The sequence below is a fragment of the Schistocerca gregaria genome, chromosome 9, assembly GCF_023897955.1.
Source record: "Schistocerca gregaria isolate iqSchGreg1 chromosome 9, iqSchGreg1.2, whole genome shotgun sequence".
Taxonomy (NCBI): domain Eukaryota; kingdom Metazoa; phylum Arthropoda; class Insecta; order Orthoptera; family Acrididae; genus Schistocerca; species Schistocerca gregaria.
The window spans coordinates 2396837-2409789 of NC_064928.1; the positions used below are offsets into that span (position 1 = coordinate 2396837).

A 12953-nucleotide genomic window follows, 5' to 3' on the forward strand; every position below is an offset into this window, starting at 1 on the left:
ATACTGACGTAAGGAGAGCAAGATGTAAGTGTGGGGACCGGCTGTTATCGAGGTGTCACCGAGTGCAGTTCTGTCTTAGGTATCGCGGCTTAACCTCATTGAAGTCTAGAGGGTGGACAACACGTTGGTCTTACTCAGAGCGGTGTCCGAATTCTATTTTCGACGTTATACGTGCCACTTTCATTGTGGCCAACTACGATTCGATACAGAATGCACGAAACCTGAAAGCACCCTAACGGATACATAGAGAGTAGTGTTTGTCTGCTGAATAATGGGAGTGCAAGGGTCTGTGTCGTCTATATGGCTGTATGTAGCACCATCAGTCTTCGGGGGGGCGGGCGTAGCTCAGATGGTAGAGCGCTCGCTTAGTATGCGAGAGGTACTGGGATCAATCCCCAGTGCCTCCATAATTTTTAACACACCTACATGCGCACCTTGATATGCAAGTGGAATAATTCACAGCCAGCAGATGTGTCTAGGAAGATACAAGCTTGCGCCGAGTTCACGTAAATCCCACTGCACATTCCTATTCTTTGCGTGCAGTCAGCTGCTACTGGTGTTGCTAGTTGTGACTGCTGATAACAGATGCCGTAGCAATCAATTCATGGAGTGAGTTGTATGTTTTGCGATAGTCTGTCTCTGACAAGCAAGCACAGGTGACATAGGTGCGAACACAGGAAGCTTGCAGACCCTCGCTGCCTGCAGACACCGAGCAGCCACACTAGGAAAGCGGCCTAAGCCGTAGGCGAATTGTGCTCATTCGCTTTGGCGCGACGTCGAACTATAAATAATGCTGTCTCTAGCGTGAGCGTCCTGGAAAGTCGGAAAAGTCGGCTGCGAGGGTGAGTGCCAAGTTTGGGGAGCGTTTCGTAGTATGCGCAGTGCAATGGAGACGCGGAAACTTGTTGTGGCCCAGTGTTTTGCAGTTGGACGACAAGATTGGTACACAGTAGTAAAGAGCGAGGCACTGAGTTGGCATAAATAATGTAGTGCACAATGGTTCTCGAGATGTGTTTGTTACCTCAGGTGCTGTATAATTGTCTACAATGAGTGAAAACGGAGCAATTTGTGACGGCTCTTTCAATTTAAGACGTTAAAAACAGACGGAATTTGCATTTGTAATACCAGAGCATCGAAACTACTTGGAACTTTTGTGTATATGAACGGGTCCGCGCCTTTGTACTCTGCTCCCTTCACCGCTACAAACCAACCAACCATCGTGTCCGTGCGCATCTGAGTAGCAAAGAATGGGGAATAGCGCAGTTTGCTCGTGCGTGGGGCGTAGCTCAGTTGGTAGAGCGTTCGCTTGGCATGTGAAAGGTCCAGGGTTCAAGCGGCGGCGCCTCCATTTTTTGTGGTCAGTGCATGGTAAGTGTTGGTCGCGGCGAACCTAAAGGCACGCAAGATGTTGCAAAGCCAGCGTCACAGACTGATATGATGTATACTGACGTAAGCAGAGCAAGATGTAAGTGTGGGGACCGGCTGTTATCTAGGTGTCATCGAGTGCAGATCTGTCTTAGGCATCGCGGCTTAACCTCATTGAAGTCTAGAGGGTGGACAACACGTTGGTCTTACTAAGAGCGGTGTCCGAATTCTATTTTCGACGTTATACGTGCCACTTTCATTGTGGCCAACTACGATTCGATACAGAATGCACGAAACCTGAAAGACACCCAAACGGATACATAGAGAGTAGTGTTTGTCTGCTGAATAATGGGAGTGCAAGGGTCTGTGTCGTCTATATGGCTGTATGTAGCACCAATAGTCTTCGGGGGGGCGGTCGTAGCTCAGATGGTAGAGCGCTCGCTTAGTATGCGAGAGGTACTGGGATCAATACCCAGCGCCTCCAGAATTTTTAACACACCTACATGCGCACCTTGATATGCAAGTGGAATAATTCACAGCCAGCAGATGTGTCTAGGAAGATACAAGCTTGCGCCGAGTTCACGTAAATCCCACTGCACATTCCTATTCTTTGCGTGCAGTCAGCTGCTACTGGTGTTGCTAGTTGTGACTGCTGATAACAGATGCCGTAGCAATCAATTCATGGAGTGAGTTGTATGTTTTGCGATAGTCTGTCTCTGACAAACAAGCACAGGTGACATAGGTGCGAACACAGGAAGCTTGCAGACCCTCGCTGCCTGCAGACACCGAGCAGCCACACTAGGAGGGCGGCCTAAGCCGTAGGCGAATTGTGCTCATTCGCTTTGGCGCGACGTCGAACTATAAATAATGCTGTCACTAGCGTGAGCGTCGTGGAAAGTCGGAAAAGTCGGCTGCGAGGGTGAGTGCCAAGTTTGGGGAGCGTTTCGTAGTATGCGCAGTGCAATGGAGACGCGGAAACTTGTTGTGGCCCAGTGTTTTGCAGTTGGACGACAAGATTGGTACACAGTAGTAAAGAGCGAGGCACTGAGTTGGCATAAATAATGTAGTGCACAATGTAGCTCGAGATGTGTTTGTTACCTCAGGTGCTGTATAATTGTCTACAATGAGTGAAAACGGAGCAATTTGTGACGGCTCTTTCAATTTAAGACGTTAAAAACAGACGGAATTTGCATTTGTAATACCAGAGCATCGAAACTACTTGGAACTTTTGTGTATATGAACGGGTCCGCGCCTTTGTACTCTGCTCCCTTCACCGCTACAAACCAACCAACCATCGTGTCCGTGCGCATCTGAGTCGCAAAGAATGGGGAATAGCGCAGTTTGCTCGTGCATGGGGCGTAGCTCAGTTGGTACAGCGTTCGCTTGGCATGTGAAAGGTCCAGGGTTCAAGCCGCGGCGCTTCCATTTTTTGTGGTCAGTGCATGGTAAGTGTTGGTCGCGGCGAACCTAAAGGCACGCAAGATGTTGCAAAGCCAGCGTCACAGACTGATATGATGTATACTGACGTAAGGAGAGCAAGATGTAAGTGTGGGGACCGGCTGTTATAGAGGTGTCATCGAGTGCAGATCTGTCTTAGGTATCGCGGCTTAACCTCATTGAAGTCTAGAGGGTGGACAACACGTTGGTCTTACTAAGAGCGGTGTCCGAATTCTATTTTCGACGTTATACGTGCCACTTTCATTTTGGCCAACTACGATTCGATACAGAATGCACGAAACCTGAAAGACACCCAAACGGATACATAGAGAGTAGTGTTTGTCTGCTGAATAATGGGAGTGCAAGGGTCTGTGTCGTCTATATGGCTGTATGTAGCACCAATAGTCTTCGGGGGGGGGGCGGTCGTAGCTCAGATGGTAGAGCGCTCGCTTAGTATGCGAGAGGTACTGGGATCAATACCCAGTGCCTCCAGAATTTTTAACACACCTACATGCGCACCTTGATATGCAAGTGGAATAATTCACAGCCAGCAGATGTGTCTAGGAAGATACAAGCTTGCGCCGAGTTCACGTAAATCCCACTGCACATTCCTATTCTTTGCGTGCAGTCAGCTGCTACTGGTGTTGCTAGTTGTGACTGCTGATAACAGATGCCGTAGCAATCAATTCATGGAGTGAGTTGTATGTTTTGCGATAGTCTGTCTCTGACAAGCAAGCACAGGTGACATAGGTGCGAACACAGGAAGCTTGCAGACCCTCGCTGCCTGCAGACACCGAGCAGCCACACTAGGAGGGCGGCCTAAGCCGTAGGCGAATTGTGCTCATTCGCTTTGGCGCGACGTCGAACTATAAATAATGCTGTCACTAGCGTGAGCGTCCTGGAAAGTCGGAAAAGTCGGCTGCGAGGGTGAGTGCCAAGTTTGGGGAGCGTTTCGTAGTATGCGCAGTGCAATGGAGACGCGGAAACTTGTTGTGGCCCAGTGTTTTGCAGTTGGACGACAAGATTGGTACACAGTAGTAAAGAGCGAGGCACTGAGTTGGCATAAATAATGTAGTGCACAATGGGGCTCGAGATGTGTTTGTTACCTCAGGTGCTGTATAATTGTCTACAAAGAGTGAAAACGGAGCAATTTGTGACGGCTCTTTCAATTTAAGACGTTAAAAACAGACGGAATTTGCATTTGTAATACCAGAGCATCGAAACTACTTGGAACTTTTGTGTATATGAACGGGTCCGCGCCTTTGTACTCTGCTCCCTTCACCGCTACAAACCAACCAACCATCGTGTCCGTGCGCATCTGAGTCGCAAAGAATGGGGAATAGCGCAGTTTGCTCGTGCATGGGGCGTAGCTCAGTTGGTAGAGCGTTCGCTTGGCATGTGAAAGGTCCAGGGTTCAAGCCGCGGCGCCTCCATTTTTTGTGGTCAGTGCATGGTAAGTGTTGGTCGCGGCGAACCTAAAGGCACGCAAGATGTTGCAAAGCCAGCGTCACAGACTGATATGATGTATACTGACGTAAGGAGAGCAAGATGTAAGTGTGGGGACCGGCTGTTATCTAGGTGTCATCGAGTGCAGATCTGTCTTAGGTATCGCGGCTTAACCTCATTGAAGTCTAGAGGGTGGACAACACGTTGGTCTTACTAAGAGCGGTGTCCGAATTCTATTTTCGACGTTATACGTGCCACTTTCATTTTGGCCAACTACGATTCGATACAGAATGCAGGAAGCCTGAAAGACACCCAAACGGATACATAGAGAGTAGTGTTTGTCTGCTGAATAATGGGAGTGCAAGGGTCTGTGTCGTCTATATGGCTGTATGTAGCACCAATAGTCTACGGGGGGGCGGTCGTAGCTCAGATGGTAGAGCGCTCGCTTAGTATGCGAGAGGTACTGGGATCAATACCCAGTGCCTCCAGAATTTTTAACACACCTACATGCGCACCTTGATATGCAAGTGGAATAATTCACAGCCAGCAGATGTGTCTAGGAAGATACAAGCTTGCGCCGAGTTCACGTAAATCCCACTGCACATTCCTATTCTTTGCGTGCAGTCAGCTGCTACTGGTGTTGTTAGTTGTGACTGCTGATAACAGATGCCGTAGCAATCAATTCATGGAGTGAGTAGTATGTCTTGCGATAGTCTGTCTCTGACAAGCAAGCACAGGTGACATAGGTGCGAACACAGGAAGCTTGCAGACCCTCGCTGCCTGCAGACACCGAGCAGCCACACTAGGAGGGCGGCCTAAGCCGTAGGCGAATTGTGCTCATTCGCTTTGGCGCGACGTCGAACTATAAATAGTGCTGTCACTAGCGTGAGCGTCGTGGAAAGTCGGAAAAGTCGGCTGCGAGGGTGAGTGCCAAGTTTGGGGAGCGTTTCGTAGTATGCGCAGTGCAATGGAGACGCGGAAACTTGTTGTGGCCCAGTGTTTTGCAGTTGGACGACAAGATTGGTACACAGTAGTAAAGAGCGAGGCACTGAGTTGGCATAAATAATGTAGTGCACAATGGGGCTCGAGATGTGTTTGTTACCTCAGGTGCTGTATAATTGTCTACAATGAGTGAAAACGGAGCAATTTGTGACGGCTCTTTCAATTTAAGACGTTAAAAACAGACGGAATTTGCATTTGTAATACCAGAGCATCGAAACTACTTGGAACTTTTGTGTATATGAACGGGTCCGCGCCTTTGTACTCTGCTCCCTTCACCGCTACAAACCAACCAACCATCGTGTCCGTGCGCACCTGCGTCGCAAACAATGGGGAATAGCGCAGTTTGCTCGTGCATGGGGCGTAGCTCAGTTGGTAGAGCGTTCGCTTGGCATGTGAAAGGTCCAGGGTTCAAGCGGCGGCGCCTCCATTTTTTGTGGTCAGTGCATGGTAAGTGTTGGTCGCGGCGAACCTAAAGGCACGCAAGATGTTGCAAAGCCAGCGTCACAGACTGATATGATGTATACTGACGTAAGGAGAGCAAGATGTAAGTGTGGGGACCGGCTGTTATCGAGGTGTCATCGAGTGCAGATCTGTCTTAGGTATCGCGGCTTAACCTCATTGAAGTCTAGAGGGTGGACAACACGTTGGTCTTACTAAGAGCGGTGTCCGAATTCTATTTTCGACGTTATACGTGCCACTTTCATTTTGGCCAACTACGATTCGATACAGAATGCACGAAACCTGAAAGACACCCAAACGGATACATAGAGAGTAGTGTTTGTCTGCTGAATAATGGGAGTGCAAGGGTCTGTGTCGTCTATATGGCTGTATGTAGCACCAATAGTCTTCGGGGGGGCGGTCGTAGCTCAGATGGTAGAGCGCTCGCTTAGTATGCGAGAGGTACTGGGATCAATACCCAGTGCCTCCAGAATTTTTAACACACCTACATGCGCACCTTGATATGCAAGTATAATAATTCACAGCCAGCAGATGTGTCTAGGAAGATACAAGCTTGCGCCGAGTTCACGTAAATCCCACTGCACATTCCTATTCTTTGCGTGCAGTCAGCTGCTACTGGTGTTGTTAGTTGTGACTGCTGATAACAGATGCCGTAGCAATCAATTCATGGAGTGAGTTGTATGTCTTGCGATAGTCTGTCTCTGACAAGCAAGCACAGGTGACATAGGTGCGAACACAGGAAGCTTGCAGACCCTCGCTGCCTGCAGACACCGAGCAGCCACACTAGGAGGGCGGCCTAAGCCGTAGGCGAATTGTGCTCATTCGCTTTGGCGCGACGTCGAACTATAAATAGTGCTGTCACTAGCGTGAGCGTTGCGTGAGCGTCGTGGAAAGTCGGAAAAGTCGGCTGCGAGGGTGGGTGCCAAGTTTGGGGAGCGTTTCGTAGTATGCGCAGTGCAATGGAGACGCGGAAACTTGTTGTGGCCCAGTGTTTTGCAGTTGGACGACAAGATTGGTACACAGTAGTAAAGAGCGAGGCACTGAGTTGGCATAAATAATGTAGTGCACAATGGGGCTCGAGATGTGTTTGTTACCTCAGGTGCTGTATAATTGTCTACAATGAGTGAAAACGGAGCAATTTGTGACGGCTCTTTCAATTTAAGACGTTAAAAACAGACGGAATTTGCATTTGTAATACCAGAGCATCGAAACTACTTGGAACTTTTGTGTATATGAACGGGTCCGCGCCTTTGTACTCTGCTCCCTTCACCGCTACAAACCAACCAACCATCGTGTCCGTGCGCATCTGAGTCGCAAAGAATGGGGAATAGCGCAGTTTGCTCGTGCATGGGGCGTAGCTCAGTTGGTAGAGCGTTCGCTTGGCATGTGAAAGGTCCAGGGTTCAAGCCGCGGCGCCTCCATTTTTTGTGGTCAGTGCATGGTAAGTGTTGGTCGCAGCGAACCTAAAGGCACGCAAGATGTTGCAAAGCAAGCGTCACAGACAGATATTATGTATACTGACGTAAGGAGAGCAAGATGTAAGTGTGGGGACCGGCTGTTATCGAGGTGTCACCGAGTGCAGTTCTGTCTTAGGTATCGCGGCTTAACCTCATTGAAGTCTAGAGGGTGGACAACACGTTGGTCTTACTCAGAGCGGTGTCCGAATTCTATTTTCGACGTTATACGTGCCACTTTCATTGTGGCCAACTACGATTCGATACAGAATGTAAGAAACCTGAAAGCACCCTAACGGATACATAGAGAGTAGTGTTTGTCTGCTGAATAATGGGAGTGCAAGGGTCTGTGTCGTCTATATGGCTGTATGTAGCACCAATAGTCTTCGGGTGGGCTTTCGTAGCTCAGATGGTAGAGCGCTCGCTTAGTATGCGAGAGGTACTGGGATCAATACCCAGTGTCTCCATAAATTTTAACACACCTACATGCGCACCTTGATATGCAAGTGGAATAATTCACAGCCAGCACATGTGTCTAGGAAGATACAAGCTTGCGCCGAGTTCACGTAAATCCCACTGCACATTCCTATTCTTTGCGTGCAGTCAGCTGCTACTGGTGTTGCTAGTTGTGACTGCTGATAACAGATGCCGTAGCAATGAATTCATGGAGTGAGTTGTATGTTTTGCGATAGTCTGTCTCTGACAAGCAAGCACAGGTGACATAGGTGCGAACACAGGAAGCTTACAGACCCTCGCTGCCTGCAGACACCGAGCAGCCACACTAGGAGGGCAGCCTAAGCCGTAGGCGAATTGTGCTCATTCGCTTTGGCGCGACGTCGAACTATAAATAATGCTGTCACTAGCGTGAGCGTCGTGGAAAGTCGGAAAAGTCGGCTGCGAGGGTGAGTGCCAAGTTTGGGGAGCGTTTCGTAGTATGCGCAGTGCAATGGAGACGCGGAAACTTGTTGTGGCCCAGTGTTTTGCAGTTGGACGACAAGATTGGTACACAGTAGTAAAGAGCGAGGCACTGAGTTGGCATAAATAATGTAGTGCACAATGGGGCTCGAGATGTGTTTGTTACCTCAGGTGCTGTATAATTGTCTACAATGAGTGAAAACGGAGCAATTTGTGACGGCTCTTTCAATTTAAGACGTTAAAAACAGACGGAATTTGCATTTGTAATACCAGAGCATCGAAACTACTTGGAACTTTTGTGTATATGAACGGGTCCGCGCCTTTGTACTCTGCTCCCTTCACCGCTACAAACCAACCAACCATCGTGTCCGTGCGCATCTGAGTCGCAAAGAATGGGGAATAGCGCAGTTTGCTCGTGCATGGGGCGTAGCTCAGTTGGTAGAGCGTTCGCTTGGCATGTGAAAGGTCCAGGGTTCAAGCCGCGGCGCCTCCATTTTTTGTGGTCAGTGCATGGTAAGTGTTGGTCGCAGCGAACCTAAAGGCACGCAAGATGTTGCAAAGCCAGCGTCACAGACAGATATTATGTATACTGACGTAAGGAGAGCAAGATGTAAGTGTGGGGACCGGCTGTTATCGAGGTGTCACCGAGTGCAGTTCTGTCTTAGGTATCGCGGCTTAACCTCATTGAAGTCTAGAGGGTGGACAACACGTTGGTCTTACTCAGAGCGGTGTCCGAATTCTATTTTCGACGTTATACGTGCCACTTTCATTGTGGCCAACTACGATTCGATACAGAATGTAAGAAACCTGAAAGCACCCTAACGGATACATAGAGAGTAGTGTTTGTCTGCTGAATAATGGGAGTGCAAGGGTCTGTGTCGTCTATATGGCTGTATGTAGCACCAATAGTCTTCGGGTGGGCTTTCGTAGCTCAGATGGTAGAGCGCTCGCTTAGTATGCGAGAGGTACTGGGATCAATACCCAATGTCTCCATAAATTTTAACACACCTACATGCGCACCTTGATATGCAAGTGGAATAATTCACAGCCAGCACATGTGTCTAGGAAGATACAAGCTTGCGCCGAGTTCACGTAAATCCCACTGCACATTCCTATTCTTTGCGTGCAGTCAGCTGCTACTGGTGTTGCTAGTTGTGACTGCTGATAACAGATGCCGTAGCAATCAATTCATGGAGTGAGTTGTATGTTTTGCGATAGTCTGTCTCTGACAAGCAAGCACAGGTGACATAGGTGCGAACACAGGAAGCTTACAGACCCTCGCTGCCTGCAGACACCGAGCAGCCACACTAGGAGGGCAGCCTAAGCCGTAGGCGAATTGTGCTCATTCGCTTTGGCGCGACGTCGAACTATAAATAATGCTGTCACTAGCGTGAGCGTCGTGGAAAGTCGGAAAAGTCGGCTGCGAGGGTGAGTGCCAAGTTTGGGGAGCGTTTCGTAGTATGCGCAGTGCAATGGAGACGCGGAAACTTGTTGTGGCCCAGTGTTTTGCAGTTGGACGCCAAGATTGGTACACAGTAGTAAAGAGCGAGGCACTGAGTTGGCATAAATAATGTAGTGCACAATGGTTCTCGAGATGTGTTTGTTACCTCAGGTGCTGTATAATTGTCTACAATGAGTGAAAACGGAGCAATTTGTGACGGCTCTTTCAATTTAAGACGTTAAAAACAGACGGAATTTGCATTTGTAATACCAGAGCATCGAAACTACTTGGAACTTTTGTGTATATGAACGGGTCCGCGCCTTTGTACTCTGCTCCCTTCACCGCTACAAACCAACCAACCATCGTGTCCGTGCGCACCTGAGTCGCAAACAATGGGGAATAGCGCATTTTGCTCGTGCATGGGGCGTAGCTCAGTTGGTAGAGCGTTCGCTTGGCATGTGAAAGGTCCAGGGTTCAAGCGGCGGCGCCTCCATTTTTTGTGGTCAGTGCATGGTAAGTGTTGGTCGCGGCGAACCTAAAGGCACGCAAGATGTTGCAAAGCCAGCGTCACAGACTGATATGATGTATACTGACGTAAGGAGAGCAAGATGTAAGTGTGGGGACCGGCTGTTATCGAGGTGTCATCGAGTGCAGATCTGTCTTAGGTATCGCGGCTTAACCTCATTGAAGTCTAGAGGGTGGACAACACGTTGGTCTTACTAAGAGCGGTGTCCGAATTCTATTTTCGACGTTATACGTGCCACTTTCATTTTGGCCAACTACGATTCGATACAGAATGCACGAAACCTGAAAGACACCCAAACGGATACATAGAGAGTAGTGTTTGTCTGCTGAATAATGGGAGTGCAAGGGTCTGTGTCGTCTATATGGCTGTATGTAGCACCAATAGTCTTCGGGGGGGCGGTCGTAGCTCAGATGGTAGAGCGCTCGCTTAGTATGCGAGAGGTACTGGGATCAATACCCAGTGCCTCCAGAATTTTTAACACACCTACATGCGCACCTTGATATGCAAGTGGAATAATTCACAGCCAGCAGATGTGTCTAGGAAGATACAAGCTTGCGCCGAGTTCACGTAAATCCCACTGCACATTCCTATTCTTTGCGTGCAGTCAGCTGCTACTGGTGTTGTTAGTTGTGACTGCTGATAACAGATGCCGTAGCAATCAATTCATGGAGTGAGTTGTATGTCTTGCGATAGTCTGTCTCTGACAAGCAAGCACAGGTGACATAGGTGCGAACACAGGAAGCTTGCAGACCCTCGCTGCCTGCAGACACCGAGCAGCCACACTAGGAGGGCGGCCTAAGCCGTAGGCGAATTGTGCTCATTCGCTTTGGCGCGACGTCGAACTATAAATAATGCTGTCACTAGCGTGAGCGTTGCGTGAGCGTCGTGGAAAGTCGGAAAAGTCGGCTGCGAGGGTGAGTGCCAAGTTTGGGGAGCGTTTCGTAGTATGCGCAGTGCAATGGAGACGCGGAAACTTGTTGTGGCCCAGTGTTTTGCAGTTGGACGACAAGATTGGTACACAGTAGTAAAGAGCGAGGCACTGAGTTGGCATAAATAATGTAGTGCACAATGGGGCTCGAGATGTGTTTGTTACCTCAGGTGCTGTATAATTGTCGACAAGGAGTGAAAACGGAGCAATTTGTGACGGCTCTTAAAATTTAAGACGTTAAAAACAGACGGAATTTGCATTTGTAATACCAGAGCATCGAAACTACTTGGAACTTTTGTGTATATGAACGGGTCCGCGCCTTTGTACTCTGCTCCCTTCACCGCTACAAACCAACCAACCATCGTGTCCGTGCGCATCTGAGTCGCAAAGAATGGGGAATAGCGCAGTTTGCTCGTGCATGGGGCGTAGCTCAGTTGGTAGAGCGTTCGCTTGGCATGTGAAAGGTCCAGGGTTCAAGCCGCGGCGCCTCCATTTTTTGTGGTCAGTGCATGGTAAGTGTTGGTCGCGGCGAACCTAAAGGCACGCAAGATGTTGCAAAGCCAGCGTCACAGACTGATATGATGTATACTGACGTAAGGAGAGCAAGATGTAAGTGTGGGGACCGGCTGTTATCGAGGTGTCATCGAGTGCAGATCTGTCTTAGGTATCGCGGCTTAACCTCATTGAAGTCTAGAGGGTGGACAACACGTTGGTCTTACTCAGAGCGGTGTCCGAATTCTATTTTCGACGTTATACGTGCCACTTTCATTGTGGCCAACTACGATTCGAAACAGAATGCACGAAACCTGAAAGACACCCTAACGGATACATAGAGAGTAGTGTTTGTCTGCTGAATAATGGGAGTGCAAGAGTCTGTGTCGTCTATATGGCTGTATGTAGCACCATTAGTCTTCGGGTGGGGCGGGCGTAGCTCAGATGGTAGAGCGCTCGCTTAGCATGCGAGAGGTACTGGGGTCAATACCCAGTGCCTCCAGGATTTTTAACACACCCACATGCGCACCTTGATATGCAAGTGGAATAATTCACGACCAGCAGATGTGTCTAGGAAGATACAAGCGAATGATTAGCATCCACAATTGACAAGCGTGCTGTTATTTGTGCGCAGGAAGCACCCTCCTCCCACGCCTACACTTAATTTAGAAACAGTACAAGTGTTCCCGTAAGATTCTCAAGCCTATGTCGGAAAGATCTGCCTTGCGCCGAGTTCACGTAAATCCCACTGCACATTCCTATTCTTTGCGTGCAGTCAGCTGCTACTGGTGTTGCTAGTTGTGACTGCTGATAACAGATGCCGTAGCAATCAATTCATGGAGTGAGTTGTATGTTTTGCGATAGTCTGTCTCTGACAAGCAAGCACAGGTGACATAGGTGCGAACACAGGAAGCTTGCAGACCCTCGCTGCCTGCAGACACCGAGCAGCCACACTAGGAGGGCGGCCTAAGCCGTAGGCGAAATGTACTCATTCGCTTTGGCGCGACGTCGAACTATAAATAATGCTGTCACTAGCGTGAGCGTTTCTTGAGCGTCGTGGAAAGTCGGAAAAGTCGGCTGCGAGGGTGAGTGCCAAGTTTGGGGAGCGTTTCGTAGTATGCGCAGTGCAATGGAGACGCGGAAACTTGTTGTGGCCCAGTGTTTTGCAGTTGGACGACAAGATTGGTACACAGTAGTAATGAGCGAGGCACTGAGTTGGCATAAATAATGTAGTGCACAATGGTTCTCGAGATGTGTTTGTTACCTCAGGTGCTGTATAATTGTCGACAAGGAGTGAAAACGGAGCAATTTGTGACGGCTCTTTCAATTTAAGACGTTAAAAACAGACGGAATTTGCATTTGTAATACCAGAGCATCGAAACTACTTGGAACTTTTGTGTATATGAACGGGTCCGCGCCTTTGTACTCTGCTCCCTTCACCGCTACAAACCAACCAACCATCGTGTCCGTGCGCATCTGAGTCGCAAA

General features: G+C 48.9%; 1 non-coding gene across 1 annotated transcript; it reads left to right on the forward strand.

The window, feature by feature from the left end:
• The first annotated feature begins 333 nt into the window (after positions 1–333).
• Trnat-agu (transfer RNA threonine (anticodon AGU)) lies at positions 334–407 on the forward strand. The gene has a single exon. It is a non-coding gene; the product is annotated as a tRNA-Thr (tRNA).
• Positions 408–12953: the final 12546 nt, after the last annotated feature.